This window comes from Rhinopithecus bieti, unplaced genomic scaffold (genome assembly GCF_001698545.2).
Source record: "Rhinopithecus bieti isolate Rb0 unplaced genomic scaffold, ASM169854v2 scaffold_62779, whole genome shotgun sequence".
NCBI classification, from domain to species: Eukaryota; Metazoa; Chordata; class Mammalia; order Primates; family Cercopithecidae; genus Rhinopithecus; species Rhinopithecus bieti.
The window spans coordinates 67,257-91,256 of record NW_016823701.1 but is presented as its reverse complement, the minus strand read 5'-3'; the positions used below and the strand labels follow the sequence as shown (position 1 = coordinate 91,256).

Genomic DNA, 24,000 nt, shown 5'->3' with positions numbered 1-24,000 from the left:
GCCGGGCGCGGTGGCTCAAGCCTGTAATCCCAGCACTTTGGGAGGCTGAGACGGGTGGATCACGAGGTCAGGAGATCGAGACCATCCTGGCTAACACCGTGAAACCCCGTCTCTACTAAAAAATACAAAAAACTAGCCGGGCGAGGTGGCGGGCGCCTATAGTCCCAGCTACTCGGGAGGCTGAGGCAGGAGAATGGCGTAAGCCCGGGAGGCGGAGCTTGCAGTGAGCTGAGATCCGGCCACTGCACTCCAGCCTGGGCCATAGAGCGAGACTCTGTCTCAAAAAAAAAAAAAAAAAAAAAAATACAAAAATTAGTCAGGAGTTGTGGCACATGCCTGTAGTCCCAGTTACTTGTAAGGCAGAGGTGGGAGGATAACTTGAACCCAGGAGGCGGAGGCTTCAGTGAGTGTGATCGCGCCACTGCACTGTCTAGCCTGGGCGACACAGGGAGACTGTCTCAAAAAAAAAAAAAAAAAAAAAAAAAAAAATCACCATCACAGAACAAACTGGATGTTCTTGCAAATTAATCTACAACTGTATTTTTTCCAGGACTTTTATCCCTGCATCAACTGGTAGCCTAAGAACTAATGCTGCCACTGCTCAGCACTCTTTCACCTTGACAAGAAAGCCTCATTGAAGAATCCAACAAGGGCTGTCAGTCTCTGTCGCCAGACAGCTGAGATGAAAGCCCGTCATTTACTTTCCTTCTTTCAGTTTTACTGTATAGTACTGAAGGTTCTGAATTGTCCTGTGAGCATTTCTAAAATTCTTGTCACAGAGAGTCTGACACGTAGTTCCATAGACTCGTTTTTTATAAGAAACTGACACTCAGTTTATACATCCTCTCTGACCCAAGAATTAATACACAGTTTTTACACTTCCAAGTGAAACAACTTTTTTTGTTTTCTGCTTTTGCGTATTAATTTCTGGTTTTAATATTTGTGATCAACAAATGCTGGCTGGGTGGGATGGTTCACGCCTGTAATCCCAGCACTTTGGGAAGTTGAGGCAGGCGGATCACTTGAGGTCAGGAGTTTGAGACCAGCGTGGCCAACATGGTGAAACCCCGTCTCCACTAAAAATACAAAAACTAGCTGGGCGTGGTGGCGCATCTGTAATTCTAGCTACTCGGGAGGCTGAGGCAGGAGAATTGCTTGAACCTGGAAGGCGGAGATTGCAGTAAGCCAAGATCGCACCACTGTACTCCAGCCTGGGCGACAAAGTGAGACTCTGTCTCAAAACAAACAAACAAAAAACAAATGCCTACATTATTTTTACTTTAGGGATTTACTGAGGCTTTCTTTGTAGTCAAGCAATGATCAATTTTTGTATCTTTTATATATATGTAAATATACTCTGTTGATTATGTTGTTAAATCTTCTATTTTCTCATTTTGTTTAATATCTTGATCAGTCTTGGATTAAGAGAGGTGGATTACAGCTCCTATTACCAAGTTTCCATTTTTCTTTGTATTTCCTGTAGTCTACATTCATAAATTTGCTGCTGTGTTTAGTGCATAGATATTCACAATTACTATAGATGATGATGATGATGATGATGTAGACAGGGTCTCACTATGTTGCCCAGGCTGGAGTGCAGTGGCTATTAACAGACCCGATCATGCTGCACTACAGCCTCAAACTCCTAGACTCAATTCAAATGATCCTCCTGCTCAGCCTCCTGTGCAGGGACCCACACACCCAGCTCAGACTACATATTATTAACTGTAGTCTTTTAGTATTATAAAAATCTCTCTTTTTTTTTTTGGTGTCATTTAGTGCTTTTGGTCTGAATTCTATCTTGGCATATATCAAGATTTCGACCTTTGCTTTCTTTGCGTTTGCAGAAATCTGGGTTATCTCTACCCATCCTTTCAATTTAAATCCTTCACGAACACTTTGTTTTAGGCTGTCTCTTGGGTCTAGTGTGGAATAGCATTTTGCTTTATGAGCCAATCCAAAAAAATGTTGTTTTCCCTAATGGGTGAATTAAGCTAATTTACATTTACCTATAGGACAGATTTGTTTGGTCTCAATTTTGTTATTTTATGTTTGGCTGTTTTATCTACATATTTTTAAAAGGTTTTAAGCTAATGTAGTCTTTTTCTTTGCTTTTTTGCTGTTATAATTCTACCATTAAAAAAATTTTCTTTTAGAAACAGGGTCTTGCTCTATGCTCTGTCCCTCAGGCTGGAGTACAGTGGTGTGATCATAGCTCACTACAGCCTTAAACTCCTGAGCTCAAGATCCTCCTGCAGAGTTGGGACTACAGGCGCTGGCCATCAAGCCCAGCTAATTTTAAACATTTTTTTAGAGATGGGGTCTCTATGTTGCCCAGGCTGATCTTGAACTCCTGGTCTCAAGCAATCCTCCTACTTCAGCCTCCTGAGGAGCTGGGATTATAGGCATGCGCCACTCTGCCCAACTCTAATTCCACTATCTAGGAATAAAGCTCGATTCCTGTGGTTGGCTTTATTCTTTTTTTTTTTTTGAGACGGAGTCTCGCTCTGTCCCCCAGGCTGGAGTACAGTGGCCCAATCTCAGCTCACTGCAAGCTCCGCCTCCCGGGTTCACGCCATTCTCCTGCCTCAGCCTCCCGAGTAGCTGGGACTACAGGTGCCCACCACCACGCCCGGCTAATTTTTTGTACTTTTAGTAGAGACGGGATTTCACCATGTTGGCCAGGATGGTCTTGATCTCCTGCTCTCGTGATCCGCCCGCCTCAGCCTCCCAAAGTGAGTTGGCTTTATTCTTATACCTTTATATGATATGTTCTTAGTCCCCTCTTTTTAGATCGTATCCATTGGTTCCCTAACAAAAGTAACAATACATTAGCTCATAACAACATTTTCTTCACTTTTCCCCTCCTGTTCACCTGCTAGCTCGTACCACCTGGTTTTTCAGCTTTAATGATATCCCTTGACTCTTATTACCTATGAGGAAATGAGCAAGTGTAATCTATTTTCTACCTTCCTTCGCCCTTAGCCCATCATTGTTTCCTTGGTTGTATTATTACTACATTGTCAGAAAACATTTACATACAATTCTATCAGCATCAATCCTTATCCCTGCTGTAAAAATATATTCTTCGCTCACTACAAGTTAATTTTGCTGAAGTTTCCCCAATTACTTCTTGGCTGGCAGGACTCCTTGTTGAGACACGGTCTTGCTCTGTTGCCCAGACTAGAGTGCAGAGGCATGAACATAGCTCACTGCAGCCTCAAACTCCTGGGCTCAATCAATCCTCCCACCTCAGCCTCCCGAGTAGCTGGGACTACAGGCATGTACCACCAAGCCTGGTTAATTGCCATATTTTTTGTAGAGACTGGGGTCTCACTATGTTGCCCAGGCTGGTCTCAAACTCCTGGGCTCAAGGGATCTGCCTGCCTTGGCCTCCCAAAGGGCTTGGATTACAGGCATGAGCCACTGCGCCTGGCCGTTTCATCTTGAAGTCGTATGTCTTGGTGTCAATTTTCTGGGTCCATTCTGTGTCAGTTTTCCCTAGGTACATAATGTGCCCTTTCAGGACGTAGATTGAAGTCTTCTTTTATTTCAGAAAGGTTTTTATGAGTTACAGTTTAGAGCAGAATAAGCCACTGTTTTGGGTTCTTCTTTGGAGGCTGTACAAGTAGATCTCTTAGATCTCCATCACTTTCCACCAAATCCTTTGCCATCTCCATTTCCGCTTTCCTGTCTGTCTCGTTTCTAGCTGCATATCCCTTATTGCTCTGTTATGGCATCTGTCTCCATAGAATTCAGTCTGCATTTCTTTTTTTTTTTTTTGAGACGGAGTCTCGCTCTGTCACCCAGGCTGGAGTGCAGTGGCCGGATCTCAGCTCACTGCAAGCTCCGCCTCCCGGGTTTACGCCATTCTCCTGCCTCAGCCTCCCGAGTAGCTGGGACTACAGGCGCCTGCCACCTCGCCCGGCTAGTTTTTTTTTTTTTTGTATTTTTTAGTAGAGACGGGGTTTCACCATGTTAGCCAGGATGGTCTCGATCTCCTGACCTCGTGATCCGCCCGTCTCGGCCTCCCAAAGTGCTGGGATTACAGGCTTGAGCCACCGCGCCCGGCCCAGTCTGCATTTCTTAAACGGCTTCTCTTTCCCTTCTATTTCTTCCCTGGCTTGTGTCCGTTCCATCCCACGCCCTCCTGGGCCTGGCTGCCTCTTCCTGAGGTCGTGTGTCTCTGCTCTGTGACACTTCTTCCTGGCTCTGACTGCCTCCTGAAGTCCTGTCTCTCCAGCTGTGTCCAGCTCTCTAGCCAGCTACCTAGCAGTTCACTTTGGAGTATAATTTTGATCTTTGCGGCAACACTTTTCCTGGTAAGTTTTCAACAGTTTTCGTCAATAGGAACTTATGCTTCTATTTTTCTTCCTTTTCCTTAAACTGTTTTTATATGGAGGACTCTGAATTCCTCTGGGATGAGAGGAGGTTCCTGGGAGGGTGGGAGCGACAGTTGGGCCAGGGTGTTCTTCCAGGCTTCCCATGTTCCCCCCACCCTCCACCTTGCAGCCCTATCTCCCACTCGCTGAATTCAGCCTGGTTTGGAGGAGCTTCTGCCTGCATCCCTCCGTTCCCAGATCTCGTCACAGCCCCGGACTTCCAAGGTGATGTCTGCTCTTTGAAGAGTGATATTTTGCAGGAATTTCCTGAGATGTCACCTCTGGATTTCTCAAGCCTTTTCTCTTCACTCCCCGCGAGTTCCTGGCCTGTCTACCTTGGGGCCTGCTCACAGGTGTCTTCTCTGGGTGAGCCGGTTTTACTATTCCTGTTCAGATAAATGGTAACGCTACGGATTCCCCAGACAAGGCCAACTACTCTGAGGATCACTCCTTCTCTTTTGGAAGTAAAAAGCAGGAAAATTAGAAAAAAAGAAAGAAAGAAAAAGAAAAAACCCCATGGCGGGGATTTTAAAGTACTCAATACTTCTATGCTGAGTCCCTTCATAAACAGCATGGCATATCCCCTTCCCTTTCAGCCTTTTTTTTTCCCCTTAAAGAGACAGGGTCCCTGCTAGGTGAGGTGGCTCATGTCTATAATTCCAGCACTTTGGGAGGCTGAGTCAGGCAGATCACTTGAGCTCAGAAGTTCAAGACCACCCTGGGCAACATAGCAAGACCTCATCTCTACACAAACAAACAAACAAAAATACAAAAAAAAAAAAAAAAAAAAGCCAGACACCATGGTGCTTGCCTGTAGCCCCAGCAACTTGGGAGGCTGAGGCAGGAGAATCCATTGAGCCCGGGAGTTCAAGGCTGCAGTGAGCCATCATCATGTCACTCACTGCACTCCAGTCTGGATGACAGAGTGAGGTCCTGTCTCTCCTTTTATTGGTGTTTTTGTTTGTTTGTTTTTGAGACAGGGTCCCACTCTGTCACCCAGGCTGGAGTATAGTGGTGTGATCTTGGCTCACTGCAGCCTTGAACTCCTGGGCTCAATGGATCCCCCTGTCAGCCTCCCAAGAAGCTGAGACTACAGGCAAGCACCACTATGTCTGGCTAACTTTTTAAATTTTTTGTAGAGATTGGGGTCTTGCTATGTTACCCAAACTGGTCTCAAACTCCTGACCTCAAGTGATCCTCCTGGCTAGGCCTCCTGAGTCACTGAGATTACAGCATGAGCCACTGTGCCTTGCTTCATATCCTTTATTCTTAAACAGCTGTGCAGTATTTTATTGTGTGAATGAACCAAAGTTTATTGAATGAGGTGAGAGGTGCTATTCTGTCAGCAAAACTTTACAATACTTTTACTCTGTGGACTATTACTGACGCACATGCAAAAGATGTCATTTTCTTAAACACAAAAATCCATAGCAGTGAACCTGCATTCCCATCTGAAAATGAAATCGCTGAGGCCAAATAACCACTTACCTTGACTTTTTCCTCCAACTTTCCCAGGCGAATGTTGCTTTTTATGACTTTGTTGAGCACTCCATCCTTCTCACTTTCTAAACATTTTGCCTAAGGAGAAGGGTGATAAATGGGCTCTCAGTTTTACAGAAAAATTGAAATAACAAATAATTATCTTGCAAAGAGTGTTACTGCTACTACTCACAAGTAATCTTCATTCTGCAACCTGTCCTGCCTCAACTCCTTCCCTGCCCACTGTGTGAGGGCCTGGGGCTCAGGCCAACAGATGAGGATGGGCAGGAACAGGGCATGTGGGGTGCCCTGTTGGGCATAAAGAGAAGAATTCCAGCCCCACAGACCAGGGGAGTGGGAGAGGCTGCAAAGGTTTCCAGAACACATCGCTACTCTTATGGAATCTATCTTTCCTTCGATCACATCCAAGGAATAAGTGCCAAGATGCCAATCAACTCAAAACTTGACTCATTAGAACAATTTCAAAATTAAAGATAATGCAATATGAATGCACAATGCCATTTCTCCAAGCCATACATGAAAGGCAATACATCCAGGAGGAATGACATCATTTGAAGTCAAATGATTTAAACTAATATCCAGGTTGGACATGACCTACTAGATTCTATAAATTAACTATTTCAGATGCTAAAATAAAATAAGTAATGGTGAGCATTCTTTCCAAGGTAGGCTAGTGCTGACAAGTTTGATTTTCCAGAAGGAAAGCTAAGTCACAGAGAAATTCCTCCAGGTCACATGGAAAATCCACCCTAGAAGCAGGATTTAAAAAGATCTCAGGCCAGGCTTGTGGTGTGCACCTGTAGTCTCAGCTGCTTGAGAGGCTGAGGCACGAGAATGGCTCGAACCCAGGAGGTGGAGGTTGCAGTGAGCTGAGATCGCGTCACCGCGCTCCAGCCTGGGCAACATAGCAAGACTCTGTCTCAAAAAAAAAAAAAAAAAAACAAAAGATCTCAGTATCTAAGACTATTGTGTCTCCCACAAAAATGTGATAAATGCAAGACGGTGCAGTCACACTTGGGGAAACTGAATTTTTTTTTTCTTTTTTTTTTTTTTTGAGATTGAAGTCCAAATCTGTCACCCAGTTTGGAGTTGCAGTGGTGCGATCTCGAGTTTCACTGGTCCAAACCTCTGCCTCCTGGGCTCCTAAGAGATCTCTCTTGCCTTCAGCCTCCCGATAGCTGGGACTACAGGCACCACGCCACCTGCCCAGCTTAATTTGGGGAAACTGAAATGATTTGTAGCCAGAGGTCATCGGAAGCAGTCATCAGCAGAAACTTCCCAAGGCAGAGTGGAGTCCTCCCACTGCCGGCGTATGTACAGGGTGGGGTGCAGGCTCTCAAGAGGTCCTGGAGACCAGGATGGGGTCGGGCAGGAGTACATGGCTCAGTCCTAGAACAGGGCAGAGACTGGCAGAGCAGCCAGTAACACCTCTGGACCTGGCTAGAGGGGCTGACCTAGGCACTCCCAGGGTCAAGGGGCCTGCAAGGCCATAGGGATGTGTCCACCCCAGACATGGCTACGCAAAACCAAGCACCCTGCCCAGATGTCCTGGCAGCTACCATGCATCTCCCTGCATGGACAGAAAAGTCCGTGGTGACAGGTGAAGCCAGGATGGAAGAAAGCAGCTCTCCCACACCCTACATTTCCGGTTTGACTCTGAGGGGCCTGGGGACTCTAAACTTGACAGCCAGGCCATGATAAAGGTCAAGGCAGGAGAAGGGAACACATTTTACTAACAGTTTGTTGGCTCAAGGAGTAACTTTTAAGTATCTGGAGATAGTAAGTGGCCTCCATTTGTATTTCCATCCTGAGCCCACAAATATTGGGGGTGGGCGGAAAGTGGGGTATCTGAGGGTCTGGGAGGATCCTGACTTCATCGCGGAAGCCTGTGATACTCCTTGGCCCATGTAAGAGGCATGGGGCCCGCACCCCAGGGACTGGGATTCCCTGCACGTCCTGCCCTGCAAACAAGATGACTTCGCGTTTACAGTGGCCTCAAGACACGTGGCGGGCAGGTTCCCAGGAAATCTGTGGATGAAAGGGTTTGTTCAGCCCTTTAGATTTTTTCAGCAAGTTTTCTCTTGCCCTCTCCATGTCCCGGTGAGGAAGGCCAGCACACACAGCAGGAGGGAAAATGGGCACTCAGCACTACCATAGAGAGTGTCAGGGTTCAGCTGCCTTTCAGAGGGGCAGCGCTGGGCCAGACACCTTGAGTGCCTTCAAGGCTCCATCCATGCTGCGTCAAAGTCAAACTGATTTCTGGAGGGCTCTGGAAAGGACTCAGAAGTCACCAGTAAAATATAGCCAGACTGACCACACTCTTATCAGCAATTACTGTAATTTAAAAAACTGTTTTCAGCCGGGTGCGGTGGCTCACGCCTGTAATCCCAGAACTTTGGGAGGCTGAGGTGCACAAGGTCAGGAGATCGACTATCCTGGCTAACACGGTGAAATCCCGTCTCTACCTAAAATACAAAAAATTAGCCAGGCATGGTGGCACATGCCTATAGTCCCAGCTACTCGGGAGGCTGAGGCAGAAGAATCGCTTGCAGCCAGGAGGCGGAGGTTGCAGTGAGCCAAGATCGTGCCATTGCACTTCAGCCTGGGTGACAGAGCGAGACTCCATCTCAAAAAAAAAAAAACAAAAAACAAAAACCTGTTTTCGGGAGGGAGGCTCAGGGTGGCTGGCTGGAGGCACAGGATGTCGGACTCCTCCACACAGGAGAACCAAAACAGGAGTTAGTCATCGCACAGAGGACATCTAACAGAGACCATGGGAACTCGACAGGGGAGGGCTGGGCAGCACTTGCGCACTGAAGGAGAGGGAGATGACAGCCCAGACAGGACGGGTCTTGGTTAGGAGCCTGGAGAGGCTTCCCTGTGCGGGGAAAGGGTGGAAGATCCCCAGGGGTCCACATTCTCACTGCACACTCCTGTGATCCCAGCCCCAGGGGAGCCCCTCAACCCCTGTAGGCCCTGAGACTGGTGCAGGGTGCCACCTTGACCCCACTGCTCCAGAGAGGGGGCTCACGCTGGGTCCCACACTGACCCAGGTTCCAGGCAGCTGCAGCACAGTGGCATCATTTTGAGAGTCCAGCCCCCACCAGACTGCATTCTGTCCCAGGACCCAGCAGCCCCGGCATCTCTGCATCCCTGGAGCGCCAAGGACATCCCCCTACATGCACCCGGAGGGCTGCAGTGGCGAGGTGCCAGGTGGACCCAGTGAGGCAGCAGGTCCCCAGCACTCTACCCTACAGTGTCCTGCATACCCAGGAGAGTGTGATGCAGCGCACTGAAGAGGCTGCCCATGGGAGCAAGGGAGCTGAAGCAAGTGCTCCCTGATCCTGAAACCTGCCTGCCTGGGGCCCCTGTCACTAACAACAACCCCACTGCCTCCAGCCGCAGAGCCCTGCGCAGGTGCATGTGCCCTGAGGACAGGCTTCCCCTGCCCAATGCCTCTGTTGTCAAAGCAACCCAAACACACCACCCGGGGCCTGGGGATCACCCCATCCTCTTCACCACAGCGTGCGGGGACTGTCCCACCATGTTGGTTGCCCCAGGCATGCACACACACACACACCAGCAAAGGGCCTAATAATGACCCCAGAATGCCTTCTGGAGGCCTAGGGCTTGTCCCACCTCACCCACCACAGCCTATGCCTATGGACTCCATTGAGGAAACTGAGAACAGGCCCATCTTGCCTGGCACTGCTCCCATAGTGCCCAAGCATGCCATCTGGGGGTCTGGGGATGTCCTCAGATTGTTGGTCAGCCCAGGTGCACATACACATAACCAGGGGGCCAGAAACACACCCTGAAAAACTGCTGCCAGTACCCAAACACACTGTCCAGAGGCCTGGGGATTGCCCTGCTCCATTGACCACCTCTGGCATCTGAGCCTTCCTCCTGGGGGCCTGAGGACGGGTCCACTCACCACCACCACCACCATCCCTGGTATCCACCTACACGTGCTACCTGGGGGCCTGCTTAGCTCGCTGCAGCCACTACTAACAATAGTGAGTGCCACCTGGAAGCCCAAGGTAGTACCGCGCACTGAAGGAGAGGGAGATGACAGCCCAGATGGGATGGGTCTTGGTCGGGAGCCTGGAGAGGCTTCCCCGTGCGGGAAAAGGGTGAAAGATCCCCAGGGGTCCACATTCCCACTGCACACTCCTGTGATCCCAGCCCCTCAACCCCAGGGGAGCCCCTCAACCCCTGCAGGCCCTGAGACTGGTGCAGGGTGCTCCTTGGAGTCTGTGTGACCCCACTCACACTATACATCCTGCATCCACAAATACCATCCACAAATACCATCCACTATACATCCACAAATACCATCCACTATACATCCACAAATACCATCACTCACACTATACATCCTGCTCAGGGGCCCAAGGAGTTGCCCACCCACTGGGCATATAGCTGCCACTAAGGCACCCAAGCCAGCCACTTGGAGGCCCAAGAATCGACCTGCCTGGACCTGCTAACATTGGTGCCTGTATGTACCACCCACAGGCTCATGACAGGTATGCTTGGCTCACCCCTCCAAGAGGACTGGTCTAATTGGAGTCCCATCCCCAGCAAAACCTCACCACAGCCTCTACTAACAACTGCAGACTAAGCCACTGAGGATATCACGGACAACACTGACACTGTTTCCAGCTGAGGTAATCATATAAAGACATGTATGCACACATCCAGAATCAAAGCTAATGTGGCTTAGCCAACCAACACCATAGATACATCTATAGGAAAAGGCTTCCCCTATGAAAGCCAATACAAAAAATCAGAAGAAGTGACTGTTACACTTGATTTGCAGAAATCAATGAAAGGATATAAGAAACATGAAAAAGCAAGGCAATATGAAACCTCCAAAGGAATATAATAATTCTCCAACAACAGATTCCAACAACAACAAAAAGAAACTTATGAAATGCCTGAAGAAGAATTAAAAATAATGATATTAAGAAGCTCACTGAAATACAACAGAACAAAACAAACACTATAAAGAAACCAGAAAAACAATTTGGATATGAATGAGGATTTCACCAAAGAGATAGATATAAAAAAGAACTAAACAGAAATCCTGGAACTGAAGAATTCAATGAATAAAATAAACAATACAATTGAGAGCTTCAACAATAGACTAGATCAAGCAAGAGAAAGAATTTCTTCTGCTTTTGAAATACTCAGTGAAATGAAAGAGAGAGGGAGGGAGAGGGAAAGAGGGAGAGTGAGAGTGAGAGTGAGAGAGAGAGAGAGAGAGAGAGAGAGAGAGAGAGAGAGAAAGAGAAGGAGCAAAGGAAAGAGAGAAGAATTTAAACAAAAAATGAAGCCTGCCTTCTGGTGTTCCAATGGGTAAAAAGGAGTTTAATGGCATAACAATACCTATTCAACAAAGTAACAGTTAAAAACTTTCCAAGTCTAGCAAGAGATTCAGAAATCCAGACACACGAAGCTCATATTCCCAAAAAGGTCTTCTCCCCATGATATTACAGTCAAATTGTCAAAAGCCAAACACAGAATTCTAAATATATATATATATATATATAAAGTCTAGTTACATATGAGGAACTCTCATAAGACTAATGGCATGTGTCTTTTCTTTTTTCTTTTTTTTTTTTTTTTGAGATGGAGTCTCGCTCTGTCACCCAGGCTGCAGTGCAGTGGCATGATCTCAGCTTACTGTAGCCTCCGCCTCCTAGGTTCAAGCAATTCTCTGGCCTCAGCCCCTCAAGTAGCTGGGATTACAGGCATGCACCACCACACCCAGCTAATTTTTGCATTTTTAGTGGAGACACGGTTTTGCCACGTTGGCCGGGCTGGTCTTGAACTCCTGACCTCAGGTGATCTGCCCGTGTCAGCCTCCCAAAGTGCTGGGATTATAGGTGTGAGTCACTGTGCCCAGCTAATGGTGTATTTCTCAGAAGAAACCTTACAGGCCAGGAGAGAATGGGATGATATATTCAAAGGGATGAAAGAAAAGAAAAAAAAAAAAAACAACCTGTCAGCCAGCCAAGAATACTATACCAAGTAAAGTTATCCTTCATAAATGAAGAAGGAATAAAGACTTACAGATAAGCAAACACTGAGAGAATTTGTCACCACTAGACCCATCCTACATGAAATGCTTAAGGGAGTCCTACACCTGGAATTGAAAGGACAATATCTACTATCATGAAAACACATGAAATTATAAAACTAACTGGTAGAGCAAGCACACACAAATAAGGAAGAGAAAAGAACGCAAATGTTACCACTATAGAATGAGATAAATAAGAGGAACAAATGATATACAAAACAACCAGAAAACAGTCAAAAAATAACAGGAATAAGTCCTTGCATATCGATAGTAACCTTGAATGTAAATTAATTAAATTTTCCACTTAAAAGATACACACTGGCTGAATGGATATTAGAAAAAAAAATTTTTTTAAAACATGATCCAACTATGTGCTGCCTACAAGAAACACGTTTCACTTGTAAAGATCCATACAGACTAAAAGTAAAGGGATGAAAAAAATATTCCATGCAAAAGGAAACCAAAAGCAAGCAGGAGTTGCTATACTTGCATCAAATAAAACAAACTTTAAGTCAAAAACTGTGAAAAGAAAGTCATATTATAATAATAAAGGGATAAATTCAATAAGAGGACACATATTCTAAACATGTATGCACCCAACACCACAGCATCCAGGTATATAAAACAAATATTATTAGATCTAAAAGGGGAGATAGACCACAATACAATAATAGTTGGGGACTTTACCACTCTACTCTCAGCAATCAGGTCACCGAGACAGAAAACTAACAAAGAAACACTGAATTTAACTGCACTTTAGACGAAATGACCTAATAGACATTTACGAAACATTTATTTTATCCAATAACTGCAGAATATACATTCTTCTCATCAGCATATACAACATTCTCTAGTACACAATGTGTATTAGGCCACAAAGCAAGCTCAACAAATTTAAAAATACTGATGTCATATCAAGTATCTTCTCAGACCATAGTGGACTAAAACTAGAAAGCAATAACAAGATGAACTTTGGAAACTGTACAAACATATGAAAATTAAACAACATGTTCCTTAACAATGATTGGGTCAATGAAGAAATTAAGAAGGGTATCAAAAATGTCTTGAAACAAATGAAAACTGAAACACAACATGCCAAAGCCTGTGGGATACAGCAAAAGCAGTGCTAAGAGGGAAGTTTATAGCAATAAATGCCTGCATCACAAAAGCGGAAATATTTCAAATAACCTAATGATGTACCTCAAGGAACTAGATAAACAAGAACAAATAGAACCCAAAATTAGTAGAAAGAAAGAAAAAATAAAGATCAGAGCAGAACTAAGTGAGGCAGGGTGAAATGTTCTTATAGTCCCAGTGACACAGGAGGCTGAGGCAGGAGGATTGCTTGAATCCACACGTCCAAGGTCAGCCTGGGCAACATAGTGAAAAGCCACTGCTAATAAACTGAAAACCTAGAGAAAATGGATATATTTCTGGATAACATACAACCTACAGAGGCAAGATCAGCAAAGTTACGAGACATGACTAGTCCTCTTTAGTGAAGCCCCGCATGCTCCTTTTGCAGTGGGCTCCTTTCATGTGCACTCTTGTATGTCAGCACCTAACTCTTTTGCAAGATAAGTAGTCCCACAGATCCCAGCCAACTACCAGGTGGTTACACGTTCCCGATACCCAGTATGGCCTAGGAAAAAGAACAAAAATCCCTTAGTCATAATGTAGGTTCCCCAATCTCCAGCCAATCAACACCAAAAGCCCAAGAAGCTATTAACTACCAATTCCTGCTTGGGCAGGGCTAAAGACTTCTCCAGGGTCCTGCATGCACAGCTAGGCACAAGGTTTAGCTTAATTTAGCTTACAGTGAACTTTTCCTCATTTTAATGTAAAAAACACACCCTAGGTGGAGGTTTTAATGCTAATTATACATATGATACACGTTAGAGCATGTAGATGCTGAGTGCATGCACCAACCATAGGTCCACCTTTGCACACTTGACCTCACCAATACTTTATGAATATGCATGCACAGCTCCTGTAAAGGGCATTCCCTTAAAATATTAGGGTCTGTCTCTTCCTCTGTCTCTAAGTGACTTTTGCTTTGCAATAGACTTCTTCACCTGCTCTTACTTTGGACTAGCTCTCAAATTCTTTTGTGCAGTGAAGTCAAGAACCTGAACCGGCCCATCGACAACACTACCAAGATTGAATTAGGAAGAAAAAGAAAACTTGAACAGACCAATAACAAATAATGAGATTGAATCATTAATAAAACGTTTCCCAACAAAGAAAAGTCCAGGACCAGATGGTTTTTCTGCCAAATTCTACAAACCTTACAAAGAAGAACTAATACAAATTCTCCTCAAACTGTTCCAAAAAAAATTGAAGAGGAAGGAATTCTCTCTAATTCTTTGAGGCCAGCAATACCCTGATACCAAAACCAGACAAGGCCACAATAAAAAAAGAAAATTACAGGCCAATATCCCTAATGAACACAGATGCAAAATCCTCAACAAAATATTAGTGAACCAAATTAAACAGCACATCAAAAAAATAGTATAAGTGGGATCAAGAGATGCAAAGACAGTTCAACATACACAAATCAATAAACATGATAGATCACATCAGCAGAATGAAGGATAAAAACCATATGAGCACACCAATGGACACAGAAAAAAATTGGATAAAAATTCGACATCCCTTCATGATAAAAACACTTAATAAACTAGACATAGAAGGAACATACCTAACATAAGAAAGGCCATATATTACAAACCCACAGCTAACATCATACCAAGTAGGGAAAAGCTAAAAGCCTTTCCTCTCAAAACTGAAACTATTTAAGGATGCCTACTTTTACTCTTACTCAGCACAGTACTGGAAGTCCTAGAGAGAAATCAGGCAAGAGAAAGAAATACAAGTCATCCAAATTAGAAAAGAGAAAGTCAAATTGTTTCTTTTTGCCAATGACACAATCTTATATTTAGAAAAAACTAAAGACTTCACCAAACGACTCTTAGATCTGATAAAAAAGTTCAGTAAAGTTGCAGAACACAAAATCAACGTATAAAGGTCAGTAGTGTTTTGATACACCAATAATGAACTCCCTGAAAAAGAAACCAAGAAAGCAATCCCATTTACAATAGCAACAACAACAACAACAACAAAAAAAACCTAGAAATAAATTTAACCAAGAAAGTTAAAGATTTCTACAAGGAAAACTACAAACACTGATGAAAGACAATGACGCTGACTCAAACTAATGGAAAAACATCCCGTGATCATGGTTCGAAGAACTAACATCATTAAAATGACCAGACTCCCCAAAGCAATCAGCAGATTCAGTGCAATCCTTATCAAAACATCAGTGACAATTTTCACAGAAATAGAATGAACAATCCTACATTATACATATGGAACCAAAAAGGAGCCTGAAAAGGCAAACCAGTTCTGAGCAAAAAGAACAAAGCTGGAGGTATTACACTACCTGACTTCAGAATATATTACAAGTCTATAGTAACCAAAACAGCACAGTATCAGTACAAAATCAGACACATTGGCCAATGGAACAGAATAGAGAACCCAGAAACGAACCCACATATTTACTGCCAACTGCTTTTCAACAAAGGCACCAAGAACATACACTGGGGAAAGGACACCCTCTTCAGTACATGGTGCTGGGAAAATTGGATATCCATATACAGAAAAAGGAAACTAGATCTCTATTTATCATCATATGCAAAAAATCCACTCACAATGGATTAAAGACTTAAATGTAAAACCCAAAACTATAAAACTACTAGAAGAAAACATAGAGGAAGCACTCCAGGACTTTAGGCAGAAATTTTATGGCTAAGACCCCAAAAGCACAGGCAACAAAAACAAAAATAGGCAAATGGAACTATATTAAACTAAAAAGCTTCTGCACAGCAAAGGAAACAATCAATAGAATGAAGAGACAACCTGTTGAATAAGAGAAAATATTTGCAAAATATTCATTCAGCGAGAGACTAATACCCAGGATATACAAGGAACTCAATTTTCTCTCTCTCTCTCTTTTTTTAAGGAACACAACTCTTAATAGTAAACAAACAAACAAACAAACACACTCCATTAAAAAGTGGCAAAGGATCTAAACAGACATTCCTCAAAAGAAGACATACAAATGGGCAACAGGCATATGAAAAAAATGCTCAACATCACAAATCATCAGAGAAATGCAAATCAAAACCACAATGAGATATCATCTTACTCTAGTTAGAATGGCTATTATTAAAAAGACAAAAAAAAAAAAACAAAACAGATGCTGATGTCAACCTAAAATAATCAAAAGGGTCAGAATCTAGTTTAAAGAGAGTTTATTCAAGCACAAAGTTTGAGGACAGGTCACCCAGGAAGTAGATTCCAAAGAACATAAGTCTGTGTTCTGAAGTGTACAAGTTTGGGATCGCTAATAGGACCACATGTAGGAAAGCTTAACAGAATTTCAGTGTCTGTCTATGTAAGACTGAATGCATAGTTACAACAATCTAATTAGTTGAAGCAGTCTTTTTCTTTCAGGAAAGGTATATTTAACATTCCACATTGAAGATGTAACAGTCATGGGATCATGGGTGCCATCTAGTCTTAGGTACAGAACAATAAAGGAAGCAGTTCATCTTTATAGATGAGTGACTGGAAGGAGGAGAAGGTCTGGTCTCTGGTGTCTCCTAGTCATTTACAAAACAACAGCAATGAGGAAGAGAACTAATCTATAAGAAGCAGAATAGCAAACAAGCTACATTGCTCAGTCTCCAGGGCTTAACTTCCCCCTTCGTGTAATACATTTAGAAGGTCCTGAAATTTTTTTTCTTTTCTTTTTTAAAATTGAGACAGGGTCCTGTTCTATCACCCAGGCTGGAGTACAGTGGTATGATCGACCTCCTAGGTTCGTTCCTCAGCCTACTGAATAGCTGAAACCATAGGCATGCACCACTATGCCTGGCTAAGTTTTTCATTATTTGTAGAGATAGGTTCTCCCCATCTTGCCCATGCTGGTCTCAAACTCCTGGACTCAAGTGATCCGCATACACTGTTGGTGGGAATGTAAATTAGTACAGCCATTATGGAAAACAGTATGGAGGTCCTCAAAAAACTAAAAACAATTACCAAACGATCGAGCAATCCAACTACTGGGTATTTATTCACAGGCAAGGAATTAAGTAAAGAAAATATGCTCTATTTACACAATGAAATATTATTTGGCCATATAAAAGAACAAAACCATGTCATCTACAGCAACACGGATGGAACTGGAGGCCATTATGTTAAGTAAAGTAAGCCAGACCCAGAAAGATAAATATGGCATGTACTCATTCATATGTGGGGGCTAAAAAAGTTGACCTCAAGGAGGTAGAGATTATAATGATAGCTACCAGAGGCTAGGATGCATGCGGGTATGGGTGTGTTTGTGGGCGGCTGTTGGGGGCAGGAGGCAGAATGAAGAGAGGTTGCTTAATAGGTATAAGCATACAGTTAGACGAAATAAGTTCTAATGTTTGACAGCAGAGTAGGTTGACTAAAGTTAACAACAATGTATTGTATATTTCAAAATAGCTAGCAATGAGGATTTGAAATATTCTCCACACACAGAAATGATAAATGCTCAGCCAGGCGTGGTGGCTCACATCTGTAATCCCAGCACTTTGGGAGGCCGAGGGGGGCAGATCTCTTGAGGCCAGGAGTTCAAGATCAGCCTGGCCAACATGGCAAAACCTTGTCTCTACTAAAAATACAAAACTTAGCCAGGTGTGGTGGCATGCGCTTGTAATCCCAGCTACTCAGGAGGCTGAGGCACAAGAAAGTCTTGAACCCAGGAGGCGGAGGTTGCAGTAAGCCGAGATCATGCCACTGCACTCCAGCCTGGGTGACAGAGTGAGACTCCGTCTTCAAAAAAAAGATAAATGCTTGTGGTGATGGATAGCCCAAATACCTGACTTAATCGTTATGCATTCTATGCACGTTACAAAATATCACATGTACCTCCCCCATGTGTATGTAAATATATTTAAAATATTTTTTTAAATGTAAAATATTATGCATTAATAAAAGAATTGTTTAAAAGAAAAAAATGATTTGTAACATTTTTTGAGAATAGTATCTCAAGACTGGTTTATTCGCATTTCTTTTTTTTTTAGGGACAGGGTCTTGCTCTGTTTACCAGGCTGCAGTCCCGTAGTACAGTTATAGCTCACTGCAGCCTTCAACTCCCACACTCAAATGAACCTCCTACCTCAGCTTCCTGAGTAGCTAAGACTACAGGTGCATGCCACCACGACCGGCTAATTTTTAAATTTTTTTTGTAGAGATGGAATCTTACTATGTTACCCAGGCTGGTCTTGAATTCCTGGGCTCAAATGATCCTCCTGCCTCAGCTTCCTAAGTAGCTGGTACTACAGGCACACAGCACCATGCCAGGGCAATACAGTTGAAATTTTAAAATACAGATGGTTCTCGACTTACAACAGGGCTACATCCTGATAAACCCATGATAAGTCAAACAAACTGTATATCAAAAATGCATTTAATCCTGGCATTACAGCAGATGGTTCCCAACTTATGATGGTTCAATCTACATTTTTTCAACTTTATAATGGTGTAAAAGCAATAGGCATTCAGTATAAATGGTAACTTCATTATAAGTTGTAAGGAGCTCCTCAATTTATAATAAGATTATTTCCCAATAAATACGTCATGAAGTCAAAAATTCCTAGGTCGAACCTTCCATCGTAAGTCAGGGAGTGCCTGGATAAAGCTTTTAATAGATCCTTTTTTAAAATACTCTTAAAATCACATTTGCATATTAACTTACAGTTTACTTGATGTAACCTTCAGGAAACTTACCAAACACATAAGACTGTCACGTTCCTGGGTTATATTTTCTGCCAGGCCAACAAGGTTTGCCAGGTACTGGTGAGCAGACATTTCGTTCCCCATGGCTTTTCCACCAGCTTTTGAGGACCTCAATCTTCTTTTGAGATTTCCTAGAGAGTTACCCCAAATGGTAGAATAAAAACCCATTAGTTTACATGGCTAGGGCATGGTGAATAACCGTATTACAAAAAGGCAAGTATGTTAGCATTTCAATATTATTCTTTAGCAACCTAAATCTTCTATTAAGTTTCAAGGTGAGAAGAAGTAACTGAATTTGAAACCAAGCATAATTAGTGACCCCAACTCAAGTTAATAAGAGGAGTTCCAAATGTCTAACAACGAATAGGCTCTTTTTTTTTTTTTTTTTTGAGACACAGTCTTGCTCTGTCGCCCAGGCTGTAGTGCAGTGGCATGATCATGGCTCACTGTAATCTCCACTTCCCAGGTTCAAGTGATTCTCATGCCTCAGCCTCCTGAGTAGTTGGGATTAGAGGCATGTACCACTATACCCAGCTAATTTTCTGTATGTGTTGTGTGTGCTTATATATATATGGTGTGTGTGTGTGTGGTGTACTTAATATATATTATATATATATATATATTTTTTTTTTTTTTTTTTTTTTTTTTTTTTTTTTGAGGGACGAGTCTTGCTGCTGTCACGCCGCGGCTGGAGTGCAGTGGCCCAGATCTCAGCTCACTGCCAAGCTCCGCTCCCGAGTTTACAACCATTCTCCTGGCCTCAGCCTCCGGAGTGCTGGTTGACTTACAGGCGCCCGCCACCTCGCCCGGCCCTAGTTTTTTGCTATTTTTTTTAGTAGGAGGATGGGGCGTTTCACCCGTGTTAGCCACGGATGGTCTCAATCTCCTGACGCTCGTGATCCGGCCCGTCTCGGCCTCCCAAAGTGCTGCGATTACAGGCTTGAGCCACCGCGCCCGGCCTATATATTTTTTTAAGTAGCCAGGGTTTCTCTATGTTGGTCAGGCTGGTCTTGAATTCCTGACCTCAAGCGATCTGCCCATCTCAGCCTCACGAAGTGCTGGGATTACAGGCGTGAGCCACCACACCTGGCCCATAGGCTCATTAAGTATTATTCTATTAACTATCTGGCTCATGTTCTAAAAGGCACTTTTGAAAAAAAGATCCAGAAATTCCAAAGTAGACTTTTAGGAAGTGGTTAGGAAAGAGCTCCTAGAACTTTGAGTCTTAGGGTTATCATATGACTCTCAATTATATTTGAATTATAGACTTGAGAAATGTTGGTTAACATTGGTTAACAGAAACAATACTTACTATAGTCTGATATCCAGTAATTTCAAAACAGAAAAGTTTTATAGCGACTATTAGAAAAAGATTAAAATAAATGAAATAAAATATTCTTCATTTGTCTTTTTTCTTTTTGGAGACAGGGTCTCACTCTGTCGCCCAGGCTGGAGTGCAGTGGTATGATCTCGGCTCACCGCAACCTCCGCCTCCCAGGCTCAAACGATTCTCCTGCCTCAGCCTCCCAAGTAGCTGGGACTACAGGTGCATGCTACTACTGCCTGGCTAATTTCTGTATTTTTAGTAGGGATGGGGTTTTGCCATGCTGGCCAAGCTGGTCTTGAACTTCTGACCTCAAATGATTCACCTGCCTCAGCCTCCCAAAGTGCTGGGATTACAGGACTGAGCCACTGCACCCAACCCATTTGTCTTTTTTAACTATTGAAAATAAAAGCAACTTAAAGGAAAAAAAGATACAAACCTATTGATTTTCTGTGCTTGTTCAAGTTCGGCTTCCAGTGCTTTGTTTTGCTCTGTCAAGCTGTTCTTCTCTAACAGCAGGCTCTTCTTCTGCGCTTGCAGGACTGTCAGCTTCTCCATCAACTCCTCCATCTCAGCCCTTTCCTTCTCTTCTTCCTTCTGTAACTGGCTGAAGGACAAAAACATTACAGGCTTGTATTCAGCACAATTAAGCTAAAATGGGGCAGTCACACAATGAGGCAGATGAGTGATAACAGCCCAGCCGTCCAGCCTCTGGGTGGGTCACTTGGAAGGCCTCTGTTGAAACATCTCCGAATCCTGGGCCCTAGAGGACCTGGGACCAAGCTGCTAGACCACGGGAGAGAGGGCGTGGCTGGGCACACACTGTGTGTGTGTCTGTGTGGGACAGGGTCTCACTCTGTTGCCCAGGCTGAAGTGCAGTGGCACAATCACAGCTCACTGTAGCTTTGAACTTGTGGACTCAAGCGATCCTCCTACCTCAGCCTCCCAAGTTGCTGAGACCACAGGCACACACAATGGCTGGCTAATTTTTGTATTTTTTGTAAAGATGAGGTCTCACTATGTTGCCCAGGCTGGTTTTGAGCTCTTGGGCTCAAGTGATCCTCCTGCCTTAGCTTTCCAAAGAGCTGGGATTACAGGCATGAGCCACCACACCCGGCCACACACTTCCTTGATGGTGATGATCTAACCTCTAACCTCTTTTTCTCCCACGGTTTTGGCTTATGTCTCTGTCTCTCTCTGTCTCTCTGTCTCTCTCTCTCTCTCTCTCTCTCTGTGTACACGCTATTCCTTCCAAAAAAATCTAAGATAGCTCTATTTTTTACATGGTTATAAATGCCAGATTTAATAAAAAAAACCTACTAAAACAATTTTTTCCATAATAATGTAATTATAAATACACATTTTTAAGACAAAAGAAACAAAGAACAAAGGGGCACTTATTTTGTTGAACACCAGCTTGGTAACAACCTAATTTGCATAGAGAGTAACGGGATAGGGGCTGCATCCTTTACCAGCACAGCAGAAATACACAACAATGTATGATTTTAAGGTTTGTCAACTATAACTGTGAAACATACAAAATCCAGGATTCATTTCTTTCACTGAAAATTTACTTAACTATTATTTTATTGGATAAATTGTTGAATTGGATTAACGATAAAAGGTTAAAGAAGAATGTTGAAAATACCAAGACTTCTGCTTGCAGCCAAGATAGAGTTACAGAGACCAGATTTACCCTCAGCTAGAAAACCAGGCAAAACAGAAGAAACCACAGTTTTCAGACTTTGGACAACAGGCAAGGCAGGACTGTGATCCCGAAGGGAAGGGAAAACAAGGTGAGTGCTGCAACTGCTTCCTCCACCTTCCCGTCTGGCAGATACCTGCTGAGCCCAGGAGCCAGTGATCCAAGAGCAGGGAGGTTAAGGCAGCTGCAATTTCCAGGGCAGGGCAGAGGGCGTTTCACAGAGGGAGAAAGGGCTCTGGAGATCTTGAGGGGTCTTTGGCTGGGTACTGATCTGTCCGTGTGTAAGAGGAAACTAAAGCCGAGGAAAGAAACACTACAAACAGTAGGCAGAACAATTCCTGACACACACAAATAATGGGAAATAGTTCATGCACCCACCAGTCAGAATGGAAAGACCTTATAATAAAAGAGATATTGGATAGAATTATTAAAGGAGTGTTACTCTCTTAGTAGTGGGGCTAACTTAGCCCTAGACTAGAGGTTGCTTTGGGCCCACCCTAACAAAAGTCAGCTTTGAAAGAATCCAGCTTAGCCACATGCAGTGGCTCACGCCTGTAATCCTAGCATTTTGGGAGGCTGAGGTGGGAGGACTGCTCAAGCCCAGGACCTCAAGACCAGCCTGGGCAACATAACAAGACCCTGTTTCTACAAAAAAAAAAAAAAAAAAAAAAAAAAAAGTAAAAAAAATTAAAAAAAAAAAATTGAAAAAAAAAAAAAAAAAAAAAAAANACAAAAGTCAGCTTTGAAAGAATCCAGCTTAGCCACATGCAGTGGCTCACGCCTGTAATCCTAGCATTTTGGGAGGCTGAGGTGGGAGGACTGCTCAAGCCCAGGACCTCAAGACCAGCCTGGGCAACATAACAAGACCCTGTTTCTACAAAAAAAAAAAAAAAAAAATTGAAAAAAAAAAATTGAAAAAAAAAAAAAGAAAAGAAAGTAAAAAAATAAAGAATCCAACAATTATCTAGTAGCTTAAGTGTGCACCAGAATGAAATCTAACACTATTTAAAGCAATGCAATAAGTCTAACATCCTGCAACATAAAATCTACACCATCCAGCACCCAATCAAGCATGAGAACAGGCAATAAAATACGATCCATGATCAGGAGGGAAAAAAAATCAACAGAACAGATTTGGAAGTGAAAGAGATGATGGCATTGGCAAACAAAGGTTTTTAGAAAACCATGCTCCTACATTTTAGAAAGAAGAGAAAAACAGCACGCTGGGGACAGAGATGGAGAATACAAAAAAGACTCAAATGGATCTTTCTTACAGAGATGGGAAAAATCATTATGCGAAGTGAACAATATATTGGATGGGACTAACAGCAGATTCGATTGTAGAAGGACACAAGATTTGTGAAGTTGAAGACATAGTAATAGACACTGTCTGATTGAAGCCCAGAAAGAAACAAGTGTGGGCAAAAAGTGAACAGAACAATCAACAGGACAACATCAAGCGGTCCAGGAGAGGTGAGAGGGAAAAACAGAAGAGAACGTTCAAGAAATAATAGCCAAAAGAGATTTCCAAACTTGATAAAAAGTAAACACTGATAGCCCCAAGAAGCTGAATGAACTTCATGGAGAGTAAAGAAACCATGCTGCCGGGGTGTGGGGCCCCCCACTGTAATCCTAGCACTTCAGGAGGCCAAGGCAGGAGGCTCCCTCAAGGCCAGGAGTTTGAGACCAGCCTAGGCAATATAACGAGACTCTGTCTCTACAAAAAAATTTAAAAATTAGCCGGGAGCAGTGGCACACGCCTATAGTCCCAGCTACTTGAGAGGCTGAGGCAGGAGGATCACTTGAGCCCAGGAGGTCGAGGCTGGGGCAAGCAGTGATCACACCACTGCACTCTAGCCTGCCCAACAGAGCCAGACCCTGTGTAAAAAAAGGGTCTGAAAGAAAGAAAGAAGCCATGCTAAGACATATCCCAGTTAAAATACTGAAAACCAGTGACGATGAAAAATTCTTAAAAGAAGCCTCAGAGAAACGTTATCTTCAGAAGAATACAGATAACCGTGACAGCAGATTTTCATCATAAACGATGCACGCCAAAAACCTATGAACAGCCAGCATCTTTAAAACTGAATGGAAAAAAACCCACAAACTACCAAAAATCTGTCAGCTTGGAATTCTTCACCAAGTGAAATCATGTAATCAA

The 24,000-nt window shown here is 43.5% G+C and overlaps 1 protein-coding gene across 1 annotated transcript in view; it reads right to left on the bottom strand.

Moving 5' to 3' along the window:
• Positions 1-5,956, bottom strand: part of SLC7A9 (solute carrier family 7 member 9) — a 52,346-nt gene extending 46,390 nt beyond the window's left edge. The window contains exon 1 of the mRNA XM_017861709.1: positions 5,871-5,956. The gene's annotated coding sequence lies outside the window, so the exon portion shown is untranslated. The remainder of the gene's footprint in view (positions 1-5,870) is intronic.
• Positions 5,957-24,000: the final 18,044 nt, after the last annotated feature.